Below are 6,721 nucleotides of genomic sequence, written 5' to 3'. Positions count from 1 at the left end.
CCTACACTCAGTGAAATGGGTCTGGCACCATGCTATGCTGCTTGAAGTTGGGGTAGTGTTGGTGAAGGCAGTCCCTTTGCCACCAATACTGATGCTAATGTGGGTTACATCAGAGTCTCACAGCCACAGGGACCTGCACAGTCTCTGGAGAAGAGTGGGTGTACCCCAGACTTCTTCCAGATCTGAAACTGATGTGGACAAAACTTGTTTTCTCTCCACTAACTGGTTGGTATTATGGTAAAAAGAAAAAGGAAAAGTAATGTAAAATAGAACATAAACCTAACTGAAAATGGGACATATGACATACTAAAATTTTCAAGTGCATAGGAAAGATATGAAATTCTCTTAATAAAAAATTCTGTTTTTCAGAATAACAGTCAGGAGCAGATTAATCCCACATGTAAGAAGAGCACACAGACTGGAAGACAGACAACCCTTGTGATAAATGAGACTTACCCTGTGTAGAGTGTCATAAGTCAGAGAGCATGTCACACATTTATTCATATATATATATATATTTGCCAGAACCAGTACTACATTAGTTTATATTCATAACTATTGGTTCGTGATAGTTATTCTCCATTAAACCAACTGTTCTTTCCTGTAAGGGAATTTTATAAATTCATATATATTTCCCAAGTAATAATTAAAATGCATGAGTTTAAGTAATTTTAGGTGTCAATGCAAAAAAAAGGTAAAAATATATGATACAGGCTCTCAAATTAAAGTATGTAATACAATCCTTGAACATGTATCATGATAAAATCCTGCATTTGTTATTAGCTCTCTGAAGGAAAGTCAACTGATGATAATATTTACTATGTGCCCTCTCTCCTTCACCCTCTTCAGACAGTGAGAGAGTAAAACTATCAGTGTCATAAAGTTGGTTGTGTGGGGTATATTATACTATGCATGTGAAGTGCTTGATATTTAATAAATGCTAAACAAATGTTAAACATAATTATTTGAAAATGTTAGATATTATTAGTATTAGTGCTGTTCACTGTTTGTAAAGCATTTCAATTCATGGGAAATAGTTTCAATATGTATTAGTTTGAGATTTATTGAAATAAAATTGTTTGTGGTCTTTTGAAAAATTAAGCTTGTTTAAAATGAAAGAAATATGAGTAAGGTAAATATATCTTCTCTCTATGTTTAGAACCTTAATTTGGGCACAGTTCTGCCTTGATGTTCCTACTATAACTTCAGCTAGAGAGACTCATTTCACTAGCTTGGGTGTCTTGGATGGTTTTGTACTCAGATGGAATTTTTACATAGAAGTAGAAGACCCCAATTATTGATGACTAAATGTAGATTTGTGGAAATAAATAATTGGGCATCACCTTAAAGTTCATTTAACTAGCCCTAGATTATATTATTAGCTATAGCCAAATCTGGTACTAGAACTATATCTAATATGAGTCACTGTCTTTTTTTCCAACTTCATATTTTCCTTCACTTACCATGCATGTACCTTCATTCAGTAGATATGTACTGGTTTCCCATTGTATGCCAGACGCAATGCTATGTCCTGATGATACTATAACAAATTGGGTCAAGTGCAAATTGTTAGGGGATAAGCAGTGAAGCTACCATATCTCCTTGCCATTGTTCAGGTTTCTCCATTACAAAATTATTTTTCAAGGGAAAACAAGCTTAAAACCACAAACTTTCTGCTTTTTGCCAGAGAAAACATAGTTGCAAGTGTTGGATATTTTAATATAGAGTGACAAGTATGGTGAGATATTTATGCCCACAGGAAAGAGCATAATGTTCTTAAATTACAATTGAACATTTTCTAAATGTTCCAGATTTAACTCTTCCAGATCAACTGTTTAATGGACTCTATTCCACTTGCGCTCAAGTTCCCTATTGAGGTACTTCTAATCAGAAGTAAGATATTCAACAGGTCTAAGGATAGCCTGCTTCTATATGTCCACATACATATCAGAGAGAGAAAGAAAGATATTATGTGCTGCAGTCTGGCTGGGCACAAAATCACGAGCCACCACACACCTTGTAGATTCAAACAGCAACTCTTTATTCTCGAACTGTCACTGGCACTTACACACACATTCTGGGCAAATCCACCAGGCTCTGAATCCCGCGAGAACTCAATGAGAACTCAACGGGAACTCAAGGAGCGGGGCGCGCCTGAGGCAGCAGGATATGCCCTATTCCCAGCAGGGTACACCTTAAACCTGGAACCGCCCTAAACCCAAGGAGCGGGATACTCCCTAATCCCAGCAGGATACACCCTAAACCTGGATCCGCCCTGGTCCTTGAGCAAGGTCACCTTACATGCAATGTCACTGCAAATGACCTAGGTCAATATGGAGACTCCTTCCTCTAAGCAACATTGGGTAGGCTGACAAAAAAATTGCCATGTGTCATTCCTACTTGGCAATGGCTCTCAGCAATTATGATCTCTCCTGAATCTTGTTACTCTGATTTCAATGTTCTTAGCATATTCTCTTCTCTACTCTGCCTTGTGCTCTCACAAGTACAACTGGTATGAACTGTGGTCTATGTTACCAAACTGTCTTGTTCTCTAACATCTGTCTATTTTAGTCAATGGAAGACCCCTACAGATGATTGGAAGAAAGAAAATTAAGTCAGAATATGTGGTCCTCAGGTTCCCTTCTTGCAGTATTTTTCTGGCCTTTTTCACCTTTTATCTAGATCATTATTTTTTGTCTTATGGTTCTCTCACATCTCTCTAGTTTTCTACCACTCCCTATCCAAATGGGTTGGTAGCAGATGCCCTCTTGTTTCCCAAGCTAAGTTATGTCACAAGATTTTGGTTTCCCTATGTTCTCCCATTGCTTTGCAATTAGTCTTCTCAAATAATCTTATCTAAGTGTATAATCTGTTTCCCATAATGACCCTTCCTGATATAGTTTTTTTTTTCTTTCATTTACCCCATGATGCTGTTTCAAGTCCCATTATCACCCAAATTTATTCTTGTCCTCTAATGCTCTTTACTTTGCATCTATTCCCTATAATCAGATCAACACAGTATAGGAGGAGAATGTCACCTCTTACTTGAAATACCTGTCCATTGAACTTAGTTAAAGGACTGACAGCTTTTGTACAGCCTTCTTACCCATGATTACATTAGATTTATTATTAATTGAAAATCTCTGAATTTATTTTTTATATTAATGTTAAACCAAAGAAACATGACAGTTTTCCTAAGTAAAAAAAAAATCTTTGTTCTAGTAGTAGTTCTAAGAGTCCACAGTCTAGCTTATTTAAACTCATTGCACTTAGATTCTATTATCAGAAGAATCTTCCAATTCTTGTGTCATTTTCAAACTTGATACACATGTCAATATCATTTTTCTAAGGCATTATCATTAACTTTTGAAAAAGAAAGGATTGAGAACATACAGGTGGTAAATAAGCACATGAAAAAGACTTTCTGCAATATTTACACTCAGGGAAATAAAAATTAAGCACAATTTAATGTTGCTACACATTTATCAAGAAGGCTAAAATTTTAAAAGTGACAAAATCAAATTCTGTTGAGGATCCAAAGAAACTGAACCACTTATGCATTGCTGGTAGGAATATGAAATAATACAGCCCTGCTGGAAAGTTGGAAATTTTTCTTATAAAACTAAGCATGACAACTATCATACTACCTTGAAAAAAACATCCTTGGGTAATTATTCCTGAGGTATTAAATCACGTTCACACAGAATTCTGCATGTAGATGGTTATAGTGGCTTTATTTCTAATTGTCAGAAACTGCAAATATTCCACATATCTTTCAACAGGAGAATTGATTAAGTGAAGTGTGGTACTTCTATAGCATGGAATGCTTTACTCAAGGATAAAAATGAATAAACTATTGATACATGCAACAAAATGAATGAATCCTGAGAGACTGATGTTGAGTGGAAAAATCAAATTCCAAAAGACTACTTGCTGTATGATTACATTTATGGAACATTCTCAAAATGACAAAATTATAGAGGTGAAGATAGTACTTTCAGAACATTTGGTGTTGTTATTAAAAGACAACATGACAGATCCTTTTGTTGAAGAAGTGCTTCTGTATCTTTACTTCTGTACTACTTTGGTGAGTTGTAACTTGAATCTACCATATAATAAAATTTCACATAAATAAACACACACACACACACACACACACACACACACACATGAGAACGTATAAAACTAGGAAAATCTGATGGTTTGCATCAATGCCAAATCCTTGGTTGTGACATTGTATTATCTTTTTAAGGTGTTACCATTGGAGGAAACTGAGTAAAAAATACACTGGAATTTCCTTATTTCTTTTTTTAACCTTTATTTGAAATTTTATTTTTATATGTTGCTAAGGATCAAACCCAGTTCTTCAAAAACACCAGGCAAGTGCTCTACCATTGAGCTACAATCCCAGCCCTCTATATAAATTCTTACAATGGCATATGAACATAAAATTATCTCAAAATAGAAATTTCAACATAAAAATCAATTATGCTTCTCTACAATAAAAATGAACATGATTACAATCATTAAAAATAAACATTAAATAACTGGGAATATAGTTCAGTTGGTTGAGTGCTTGCCTCACATGCACAAGACCCTGGGTTCAATCCCCAGCACCACAAATAAATAAATAAACAAACAGACATTAAGGTATAAATCAAACAAATCTTTCACAGAAGAGTGAAAGCAAAATTTCAAAATCAAAATATCATTCTGAAGATTTCAAAGTGAAAACAATGTATCTAACATAGTCATTTACAAAAGGAAACAGATTAGACATATTCATAGGAGGATACATAGGTCTTCAAACTAGACCTAAATGAAACATTAAATATTCACAATAAAAACAAATTTTTGAAATGCTAACAATAATATATATTTAATTAACACTCATAAATGAAAATATATGCTGAAATACATTAGAATGATTGAGAAGAAAGGGAAGGAAATTGAAAAGTAGAAATAAGGAGAGGGAATAAGTAAATAAACAGAAGAGAGTCTTACAATTAACTCAAGGTATAGGATTAACTGAACCCTTTGAACTCAATGCCTAAACCACTCTACTGTACCCTGCCCCCAACAAAAACAACATCCCTCCCCGCCAAGGAAGAATATTTAATTATAAATATTAGAAATGTTGGAGTATTGAAGTAGCTTCTACTTTTCTATTCTTATATATATATTTTGCTGTAGACAATATTCCCCTTTATTGCCTACTTTGGTGGCAGACCACTCCACTACCCTGCCCTCTTTGGCAACTGTTCCACATGAAGATTCTTAAAAAATAAAATGCCCTTATTTTGTTGGGATTATAATCACCAAATTCCATTATTTTAGTGTGTGGGTACCACTAGTCACTTTCTGGAGGGTGAGATTTTTGGTCTCCCTTAAGGCTTCCAGTTGCTTAGAACACTAGTTGGATTATAATAGACACCATTGTGACATAAGCAACCTGGATATGAATTTGTTGCCTGCCTTTTGGAAAGTATTCACTGCAACTCACATACATTACAGATCTCCCCATCTGACCCTCTCTCCTGAAAGACACAAACACCTTTCATGAAATACTACATTCTTTACTTCTCCACCTGTGAAGTAAAATTTTAAGAAAATCATTTTTAGTGCTCTTTCCCCTGTGATTATTTATATTTGGCTATGAACCCAATGCATTCATTCTCCAACCCTGTGGTCTCCATTTCCTGTTGTGTCTCAAATACCTTCCCTTCTTTCCTTTCCCACCACCAGAGAACAGAAATACACACAAAAATCTTCATTTAAGACTTAATCTCACTTTATTTATCAGATTTAATTTTGTACATCTGACCATGTCTCCATAGTCTCCTGGAGATACTACAGACACATTCAGCAGTCTGGGCATTTCCTCTCAGGAGTGTTTTGAGGATCTGTAGAGTTCTCAAAAGAAATCCCTTCATTTTTCTCCAGCTGACTCAGATTTATTTTCTTATCGGACTGATAGTAAAACACGATAATTGTTGACTTTTTTTGTTTTGTTCAAACTCTTTTCAAGCACAACTTTTACTCTTGTAAGTATTTTCTGTATCTGGCAATGAAACAGAATGTAGAGAGCATTAGTTTTGGGTAAAATAGAAACTATGTGGCCGGGGAGCTTTATGAGAAGGGGTGCAGATTGAATAAGGGATTCATGTCATGGAAGGACAAAGTACAAATCCTGGGGTGGGGAATCTATGGGGGAAAAAGAGGAGGAGGAAAACAACAGGGTCATTTGACCTTTTCACTTTCTCTGTTTTGGGGTTGGCCAGAAGACTCCATCTCCTTCACTTTGATGTTCACTGTTGGCTCTCCCATTTTATGGTGAGTTGTATAGCTACGTTACCTTTGTCAGATATGGGGAGTTGATGAGCTAAAGCTAAATCTCTCAGCATCTATATTGGAAGGGCTCCTGCTCACCCTTTTTATACTAGCCAGTGAGGAGCCACACCCGTAAGCTTTGTTTGGTTCCCCAGCAACTATTCCAGCCAATGGGAGCTCTGTGGTGGCCAAGACATCACACAGCCCTATCACTGATGCTTCTATTGTGATGGAGGATATTGGAGATGCCTAAAAGCTATGGTTATTTCTTAACCACTCCCTAAATATGTGTGCCAAATTTACCTGTCACTCTTTCTTGTCTTCTGAAGTTCAATTTTCATGATTATATATATATATATATATATATATATATATATATATATATATATAT

Source organism: Marmota marmota, unplaced genomic scaffold, assembly GCF_001458135.2.
Source record: "Marmota marmota marmota unplaced genomic scaffold, marMar, whole genome shotgun sequence".
Taxonomy (NCBI): Eukaryota; Metazoa; Chordata; class Mammalia; order Rodentia; family Sciuridae; genus Marmota; species Marmota marmota.
The sequence above is the reverse complement of the archived record's forward strand: the minus strand, read 5'-3'. Positions refer to the sequence as shown.